The sequence below is a fragment of the Myotis davidii genome, unplaced genomic scaffold (genome assembly GCF_000327345.1).
Source record: "Myotis davidii unplaced genomic scaffold, ASM32734v1 scaffold78, whole genome shotgun sequence".
Taxonomy (NCBI): domain Eukaryota; kingdom Metazoa; phylum Chordata; class Mammalia; order Chiroptera; family Vespertilionidae; genus Myotis; species Myotis davidii.
Genome location: NW_006290305.1, coordinates 1,928,216 through 1,938,383, shown reverse-complemented (window position 1 = coordinate 1,938,383; position 10,168 = coordinate 1,928,216). Strand labels below are relative to the sequence as shown.

General features: G+C 43.3%; 1 pseudogene across 1 annotated transcript; it reads left to right on the top strand.

The window, feature by feature from the left end:
* The first annotated feature begins 7,127 nt into the window (after positions 1-7,127).
* On the top strand, positions 7,128-7,634 carry LOC102752759 (annotated as a pseudogene). Its single transcript, XR_435648.2, has one exon. The product of XR_435648.2 is annotated as a 60S ribosomal protein L32 pseudogene (transcript).
* Positions 7,635-10,168: the final 2,534 nt, after the last annotated feature.

Below are 10,168 nucleotides of genomic sequence, written 5' to 3'. Positions count from 1 at the left end.
CTCTATCCACTGAGCCAAACTAGCTAGGGCTATGACTTTCTTCTTGTCAGATGGTTAGATCTTTAGGATTCACAGGCCTTTTATTCTGTTTACTTATTAAGGAGGTGTTTCCCTATCCACTTCTTGACATTCGGCATTTTGTATTGTTTTTACTTAGTGGCATTTTAGGATCCAGACACTCTGTATAGGCCCCAGCTGCCCACTCTCAGTTCAGTGTGGGCGTCTGAGACAGCTTCACAGGTACATTATGGGGACTTGGGAAATCACCATGCGCCTCAGGGTCTGTATCTGGACACAGAGAGAAAAAATACAAGAAGAACAGGATGTTTCCCAGTTAAGGCAATGCTTGACTCTATTACCTTAAAAGAGATGTGATTCCCTACCCAGCTGTTGCCATTTTCCTTCTGCAGGCTATTTTTGTGATATGGCCCAAGAACATTGCCCCTGACTAATCAAAGCCTAAGGACCACGTCCTACAGTACATGTGAAATGTCAGTTATAATAAAGTGACCTTAGAGGAGGCAAGCTAATTTAAGAGAGTTTACAGGTTGGAAAAGGCGATAAAGAGACCAAATGTCTATGACTTAACCAGGAAATTAAGCCATATGATACCGACAGATTACGAAAGTGGAAACGCACTCTGTGCAAAGTTTGTGCTCTGAAGACAATATTAACTCCCAGACCAGCAAAACAGCGAGTTCTTGTGACAGTCTTAGCGCACGTATATTGTGCAAATAGAGGATTCTGAGGAGGGGCAGATCAGTTCCGGGGGGATTGTTAGGTTTAGAAACAGGTGGAGAATAGATATGGATTTTGAAGGGTGGAAAGGAGACGGGAGAGCATTGTGGATCTATGGAAAGGCATAATCAAAAGTCCTGGGAAGAAATGTAGCCAGCGTCCTCCAGGATACAAGTTTCATAGCGGTCCCTGTGGTTGCTATAATGGCCCTGGATGGCTTTCAAGGGTTTCATGAACCACAGAAATTGTTTGTGAAGCACTGTACATTTGTGTGCATATGTATTTTCCTTGGGGATATGTCTGTCACTCGCAAATGTTAAAAAACATTAGTCTAATGTTTTCTGGTAATGTTCTGATTGGACAATAATGCAGTTTTAATGTTTATCGAGGCTATTTTAGAGAACAATAAAAAGTAAAGCTTGTTACACCTTCTTCTCTTCTTGCTATTCTTTCCGTCCTCTGCTAGCGTTCCCTGAAGTCCCATTTTCACTGCTTCGCTCGTTTTCCTAGCTCAAGCCTTCAGGGATCACACCTCTGCTGATGATTTTCTTCTCTGTCTTCAGCTCCCATTCATTTCTGAGACCAATTTGGGTGGGCTGACAGCATTTTATAGTCAGTATTTCCTAAACTGAAGTTAACAGAATGGTGTCTTCCATGCCAATATCTTTATCAGTGGCACTGCCATTCTGCCAGTAATTGCAGTGGGATATCAGTTTTCATAATTTTCATCCCCCTATCCAATCAGTAACTGTGTTTTATCAGTTCTTCCTTACTGTTATTTTTTTTTTACATCTGAAATGCCTGTCCTGCGGGACTAGCGATAGTGCTCTTGGTTTGGATTGAGTAACTCGTGACATACAACAGGCTTCCCCCTCATCAGGCTGACTTTTAATATGAGTTACAGGACAGAAAGGCACTCTGCTCAAGACACGCCTGGAGAGGGGGGTCTCCAGCTTCCACGCAGTGCCCACATGTCAGTCACACGGCACTGGGGATGCATATGGCCAGGAGACATCAGGCACAGTACGTGCATGCAGGCCATTGCGTCTCGAGTCCTTTCACCTTTCCCCATGGCATGGCACAATCTACCACAGGCCCATGGGACAAGCTCCCATTCTCAGAGGCATCTCACCAACACTCATGGCTTAAAAATAATTTGTCAATGAAATGGGGCTACTTGCTCTGGCAAATTGTCAGCAGCTGGTTTTCAGTCAACAATTCATTTATCTTGAGTGCAGTTGTATAAACCCCTAACAATTCCTGAGTTAATGTTGCAGGAGGATCGGCACATGGCAAATCCCCAGATGTTCCTGAAGCTAGTGGAAGGGTCGCAGAACCAGCTGTTAACCTTTCCCTTCCTACTTTTTTATCCCCATTGGCAATGGCGTTACTTGAAATGCTGCCTATCATTGCATTATTTCACCAACCTCTAATAGTCTCTACTCCCTCTAACCCAACTTTATGCCATATTACCTAATGAATATACCTAAAGGTTTTTGTCATGTTGCTTCTCTGTTCCAGGACTGTGTAGGCGAGATGTTGGAGTGGGGGCAACCCACTTTACCTCTGCATGAGAATTTGGCATTTAGTTAGCTCTGGTTCCCTGTAACTTGGTATGAACTATGTGACTAAGAAGCATTCCTTACACCAGAATAATGCCTGCTTGCATCTGGATGTGAAGAACTATAGATGAATTGTCAATACTGGATAGGAAGCCATAGCTTTGGCCTCCCCTTCCTAGGGCCACTCTTGTAACTGTGGGGATTTTTGAAAGCAACTAGAATGGACCCCAACATTAAAAGTATTGTAATTTTTGAAATTTATTGTGAAATGGGATTTTAAAAAAATTGGCTCTTTGTGACTTTTCCTAACTTTTTATATATTTGTTGCTTCATGTGAAAAAAAAAAAAACACACCCTCAAAACTGAAATAATAAAAAGTTCCCCTCACTGATGAGTGAAGATAAATGGACAAATCTACAAATGGCTATCTACTTTTTGGAACATGAACATGCAATCATTCACAAATCGATAAATATCGTTCAATACTGCCATGATCCAACATGTGGGAATATGATTTATTTCCCTTTTTAAAAATATGTTAGTGTAAATATAGTTTTGATGTAATGTGATTTTTGTACTATAACGTTTATTTAGGTTTTTATGGTCACAATTATGCTTATAAAGCTCAAAACAAGGAATTTCCCAGTGTCCCCATGTCTTTCTTAGCCATGATTATTTTTCGTTTCAGTGTGTTGTTGTTCCTGGAAGCTATTTTGTCCCATAGGAGAGAAGGATGCTGGATTACAATGCGCTTCTGGCATCACCGCTGGCACCAATGGCGTTGTTGCCCTCCAGCTGGAGGTTCAGAGGGAGCCGTCTCATTGGGATGCTTTGGGGATAAGGCTTTCCCTTCCTGGGTTCTCTCGAATAGCTCGTTGGAAGAGAATCGTCCACGATACTTGCTTCTTAGGCAGGCTAAGGATCCAGTGTTCTTGGGACGTGAGGCTAAGAACCAGAGAGAGAAGGGGCTGTGCTCTCCTGAGACCGAACCCCATTATGTCAGTCAGTAAAGCGGAAGGACCTCAGGAAGGGGCCTGGGGGTCACTGACACTGGGGCTGAGTATGTAGTACTTCTAGGCCAGGGATGGCGAACCTTTTGAGCTCGGCGTGTCAGCATTTTGAAAAACCCTAACTTAACTCTGGTGCCGTGTCACATATAGAAATTTTTTGATATTTGCAACCATAGTAAAACAAAGACTTATATTTTTGATATTTATTTTATATATTTAAATGCCATTTAACAAAGTAAAATCAACCAAAAAAATGAGTTCGTGTGTCACCTCTGACACGCCATAGTGTCATAGATTCGCCATCACTGTTCTAGGGGTGATGCCAACTAGGGTTACATAACAATAGCAGCAAGGATACGTTTCTGACGTTTTCCAGACTGTCCCAGGACCAGCTCCGGGAAGGCGAGATGTAGCTATGCCAGAGAAGCAGTAACGACTCATCAGAGCACGAGACTTTGGGGGCTTCTTCTCACCAGACGCTGCCTGTTGTGCTGTTGGAAAAACAGTAAATTACTACCAGTGTTTTAGTGTCCAAGGTGTAACCTGAGGGACTTGTCAAAAGCGTAGTTTACCAAGAGATTCTGGTTTATTAGATTTGAAGTGAAGGCCAGGGAGTATGCATGTAAAAATAGAAAAAAATGGTTCAGGTGAATGCGATACAAAGATCCTGGGAAAACATAGTTGTCCTGCAAATGTCTTCTTAACTTCTGTTACTGCTTTTATATCGACCTTAGGCTGAAACTGACAACTAAGACTTCCTCATGCCACATGACTAGAGCGTGCTTCTATCATGAATGTTTGAATGAAGATCTTTCAAGGTTAGAATGCAGCTTAGCTGATATTTATGTCTAGTTGATGATCTGGTTTACATTATTTTATAGAAGTAGATACCCCTTTCCTTAAACGATAGATCAGGACCTGCAGGTAGAACCCGCTGGGAAGACTTGTGAGCCCCTTTCTTCACTGCACAGGCTTCCTCGGGGCACGGGGATTCTCCAGACGGAGAGGAGGGCAGCAGGGTGGTCCTGCCCTCTCCTCTGAGGGCTTCTTAAGCAACATTCCTTGGGATCAGAAAGCTTTAGGAAAACAAAAACATATTCTCACAGAAATCCCAGAGCCCCTAGGTGAGCCTGTGTGTAACAGCATGCTGCAAACCTCAAAGTCTAGAATTGGTGTTTTAAGAAAAACATGAGGGCATTAAACCTACAGTATTTTTTTTTTATCTTTCTTTGACATTAATCAGAATAAAAGTTATATTTTCCCATTCCCATTCCTTAGAGATCTGCTAGTTATCCAGAATTACTATAATATTCTACCAAGGAGCTATAAAAAATTATTGGCATTGAGGAATGGTGGTGGGAGCTGTTGGCAAATGTATCTCTGTACTCCCTTTAACTATTTATCCGTTCTCTCTCTCTCTCTCTCTCTCTCTCTCTCTCTATTTATCTATGTCTGTATCTTTCGTTCTCTCAATGACTTGCTTTGTTAGTATTCTCTCTTTGTGTGTTCCTTTGGGCTTTTAGCGGGTATGAGAAAAGCTAAAATGCATGCAAAAGAGAAGTAATTAACCTGTAATTTGAGGTGGTAAATACATTTTGTGTTTTGCCCTGGCCAGTAGCTCAGTTGGTTAGAGCTTTGTCCTGATGCACCACAGTTATGGGTTTGATCCCTGATCAGGGCACATACAAGAGTCAACCAATGGATTTTGAATAGGTGGAACAACAAATCTCTATCTCTATCTCCATCTCCATCTCCATCTCCATCTCTATCTCTCTCTCTCTCCCAGAATTGATAAATAAAATAAAAACATTTTGGTTTGCCCTTGGGCCACTTGGAACAGAAACCATACTCAGTGATTGACTTGCTTTCCCACAGTGTTGTGCTTCAGCAGTCCCCAGGGAGGCAGTGTGCAGGGGGAAGGTGTGTGTGCTCACATCCTGTGGTCAGGGCTCCCACACCTCTGAGCTTCAGGTTCTCATCTGTAGAATGTGGAGAATCCTTGTACTCAACTTTCAGCCTTGTGATGTGGCTTGAATGTAGTCCAGATAAGGACAATCTTTGGAATAAGTTTTCATAATTATTAACTTACTATGAGTATTATTTAGACCATGGCTAAAAAAAATGAACAGTTATTTATTGTAGGTGAGAGAAAATGATACAAACACTGGTCAAATGGACTGCAAAAGATTGTATAACTGGGATATGCAATGTGGGTGGACAAGCCTGGGAATTCCAAGTAGCTTAGACCTCCAGAAAATTGCCCTGGGCTGCTAACACCTAAGGGCTATGCTTCCTCCTTGTGGCTATTTAAAGCTTTTCTCATTTCCCAATTCATCCTAAAATAAACAGAGAAGGACTCAACCTGATAAAATCTAGGCTACATTTGGCTAATCTTGGGTTTAGCCAAATGAACAGACTATAAGCAAATCATGATTCAACTTCAAACCATTTAGAAAACACTCTATTTTTAAGTCAGATAGCCAGTTGGTAAGGATGTTGTTAGGGAGATAGAAGCATTGGATGGTGTTTGGAGGAGATAATTTTTTAATTTCACAGAGGAGGGAGAGTTAAAGCAAAGCAAACTGTCAAGTGAGGATTCAGGAGGCTTTGTAATAACACAGTATTTATCTGCAAGGCATGAGAAGGGGACAAGGGGTCTAAGCACTAAGACAACATTTTATTACAAATAAAACTTTTGATATGAATTTATTTTTCTTTTGCTATTAATACATGTTTTTAAAAACATTTAACTTCAGAGAAGAAAATGGAACTTGATATATTAATATGAAACTACTAATAGTTATCATTAGTTTGTGGTATCATGAAATTTTTGGTTTCTGTGGTTGGCCTGAATTCTCAAAAAATTAGCATGTAAGTTTTAAGTTAGGGATACTATGTTAACATTAAAAAAAAAAATTCAAACCTGTAAAGAATTGTTGTGAGTTTATTTGAGCCAAACTTTCGACAGTTGCCAGGAAGCAGGACCTCACCGTATTGGAATAATGCTCCAGAGAATGGCAGTGTTGTACCTTTTTTATACTTTATAATCAAAGGGGGAGAAGTAAGTGTGTTACATGAACCCCATTGGTGATAGATTAGGGAGGCGGGAGGAAGAAAAGCGGGTTGCGGGGGAACCTCTGGGCTTGGATAAAAAGTAAAATGATAGACATACTGCCAAAACATACTTCTTTTACTTAGGTAGGTGCAGGATAGTAAACAGTCAGCAATTAACTCAATACCAGTGAGGGGATTTGTGTTCTCCGTAGAGCGGTGTCTGTGCTTTGAGGGGTCCTGGAAAAGGAAGTTACTCCAAATTTGCCTGAAAGCTGTCACAGTGAAGGGAAACATCTACAATGGACGAAAAAGCAGTGGCTTTCGTGGAAATAATGTGTGGGCAATAACTGTTGGGATAAACCAATAAGAAAGAATGAAAAGTGGGGGCAGTAACCAAAGTCCTAGTTCAAAATAATGTTACAAAGCATATCAGTAACATTATTTTTTTTTGAAATATGGATTACTAGGAAACCTGGGAAGTGTGTTATTTAATAAACATAGGTATTTGAAAGTTGTGATTTTAGAGTCACGATCTGGATTCCACAAGCCATTCATCAAAGCAAATGTTCCTGTGGCCCTTCAGTATCTTTTATTGGGTTTTTAGGAAAACTTGGTAAAGACCTTGAGTGGAGCACACCTTTAATAAATAGACCGATTATTGGTATTATTGACTTAGTGTACAAATCATCAAAAGAAAACAAATCCTGTCTCAGAGAACTTTAAAAGCAAATCTCTCAAAACAATATTGCAGCCCCTCTCTTCCTCGGCGCTGCCTGCGGAGGTGGCAGCCATCTCCTACTCGGCATCATGGCTGCCCTCAGACCCCTGGTGAAACCCAAGATGGTCAGAAAGAGGACCGAGAAGTTCATCCAGCACCAGTCAGACCGGTATGTCAACATTAAGCGGAACTGGCAGTAACCCAGAGGCACTGACAATAGGGTGCGTAGAAGATTCAAGGGCCAGACCTTGATGCCCAACACAGGTTATGGGAGCAACAAGAAAACAAAGCACATGCTGCCCAGTGGCTTTCGGGAATTTCTGGTCCATAACGTCAAGGAGCTTGAAGTGCTGCTGATGAGCAATAAATCTCACTGTGCTGAGACTGCTCACAGCGTCTCCTCAAAGAACCGTGAAGCCATTGTGGAAAGAGCAGCCCAGCTGGCCATCAGAGTCACCAATCCCAATGCCAGGCTGCACAGCGAAGAAAACGAATAGACAGATTGTGGACACGTTGTATTTGTGTTACTAAAATCATAAAATTCTGCCATCTTGGAAAAAAAAACAAAAAACAATATTGCAGCAAGGTACATACTTGTAAGCCACGCCTGAAAACAGGCGGGGTATAGCAAGTCTTGTCCCTGGTTTTTGTCGCATTAGGTGCCATTAGAACTGACTTGGGACACACGGGGCCAAAGAACTCAGATGGGTAGAGCACAGTGCCAAAAAGTGTGTGCTTGGCATCGTCAACGGTTGCTAACCTCTCTCACTTGCTGTCTCAGGAGTCACAGGGTTTTGTCAGGAATCAGGGCTGTTAGCCACTGTGAGAACACCTCAAGGGTTGGAAGCTCAAAATCGGGCAATGTTTTTTGAGTCCTGAAAATTCCTTTTTAATGAAAAGAAAACTTCATCAAGAATTCTAACAAGAATGTTATATAGGAAGACTAGCTATGAATTTTTACTTTCTCTAGTTCAAGTTCAGTTCAATATTTAACCACGCCAGAGGGTATGAAGAAGGGAGCTGGAGAATCAAACACTGTGAATGAAGTCTTATGAGAAAAGTGAGCACACAGCAATGCTGCTAAATAATAGATTTAACAGAATTTCAAGTAAGTATAGGCCAGGATGGAAAACCCTCAGTAACACCTCAGAAGTCATCAAAATTCCCCTCTCCTTGTTCCTAAACCTCCTCAAGAGGTGTAAGGAAAAAATGTTTAATGTATCTAAAAATATTCATGCCACACATTTAACTTATATTTTTCCTTTTCTTTTCAAGGACTGTTTCTAGTGAAAAACAAAACATTTTAATGAGAAGGAATAAATGAAGAAGCACAAAATTATGTATGGACGCTGCATAAAATACAAATGAAGCTTAGATTATGTTAGTTATCTCTTGCTGCACAACAAGTTATTCCAAAACTTGGTCACTTAAAACAACAGTTCTTTTGAGGTTTCAGTAATGCAGGAGCAGCTTAGCTGGGTTGCTCTGGTGCAGGTCACTCACGAGATCCCAGCCAAGCTCTCGCCTGGGGTCGCAGTTGTGGCAAGGTCTGTGCGGGCTGAAGCCTCTGCCCCTAGCTCATTCCCAGGGGCCTCATCACATGGACCCCTCCACAGGGATGTTCACGGCGTGGCGGCTTGTGACTCCAGAGGGAGAGAACAGGAAAGGCCGAGCGTATTACTCTATCATGTATGTGCCAAAGTGGCATTCTCTCGGTCCTGCCTCATTGACTGACCATGCTTACTTTTAAAATAAAGCCACTTCTGACTTTGTCAAGCACTCACAGACCCTAAGTGCAAGAACCCATTAGTGAGGTGGTAGGACGCTAGCAGAGAGTTTCAGAGGAAGCGTCAGGAGTGGTGCTGGAACACTGTGGAAGGAGACTACACAGGGGTAGGGATTACATAGTCAGACCTGCAGATATTCTTTAAACCAGCCCAATGTGAGATTCTCAATATTTTCTGCATTGGTAGATTAGTAATTAGTAGATTTGATAAAGACCTGTTTTTCCTTGTCACATTGTACCTCAAGATGCCATATGGATTGGGCTGTAGAATATGGGTTGGTGAACTGTAGAATTTTTTGGCCTGAGTCTCTTGAAGGTAGAGATGTAGAAGGGCAAACAAGACCACAAGGAGCCTGGCTGCGAACCGCAAGCCACATTTGGATACCTTTGTGGTTTCAGGAGGTTCTGGTGTGCTGAGCAAAGGAACCTCTGAATGAATCTGCGTGGGTAGAAACAGCACCAGAAGCAGCAGCCCCACCATCCCCATGCCCCTTGGTCACCGCACCTTGGCTTGGGCCGGCCACTTGGTGTGCTGGAGGATCTCGGGCTCTCGCATGGTGCGGGGGAAATAACTAGCAGGGTCTTAAATCAGGAGGCATCATAATGGCAGTGATGTGGCATGACCCGCCCACCTGTCCTCACCACTGCCCACCCCCAATCAAATAATTTGCTTTCGAAGCAAAATATTTCAGTTATTTAGAGTGCTTGAACCCTAGCCTATATAATAAAAGGCTAATATGCAAATCAACTGAATGGCAGAATGACCAGTCGCTATGACACGCACTGACCACCAGGGGGCAGACGCTCAACTCAGGAGCTGCCCCTGGTGGTCAGTGTGCTCCCACAGGGGGAGTGCTGCTAAGCCGGAAGCCGAACTCAGGGCCAGGGGGCACATGTGGAGCATGGCAAGCATTGGCAGAACATGGAACATGGTGGACAGCGGCGGCGGCGGGGTGGTGGAGCAGGTGAGCCGGGGCGTCAGACCAAGGTGGGGCGCCGGTCACTGTCATCAGGGCGAGCCTCTGGTGGTTACTGAAAATTCTTGGCTCCTGCACCCCGCAGTCCTGCTCGGCGCTCACACTTGCTGCCAGCCCCGCTCACACCCACTGCTGGTGCTGGAGTCACCATTTGCACCTGCTTCCGGCACCCAGCACCAGCCCAGATCACTTGGCGCCATCAGTGGGTGTGAGCAGTGGCTGCGAGCCCCGTTCGCCCCTCAGGACTTCTCCACTCACCCCGCTCCTGAGGGGCAATCAGGGTCCATAGCTACCCCTCACACCCGCTGCCAGTGATGGCCCTG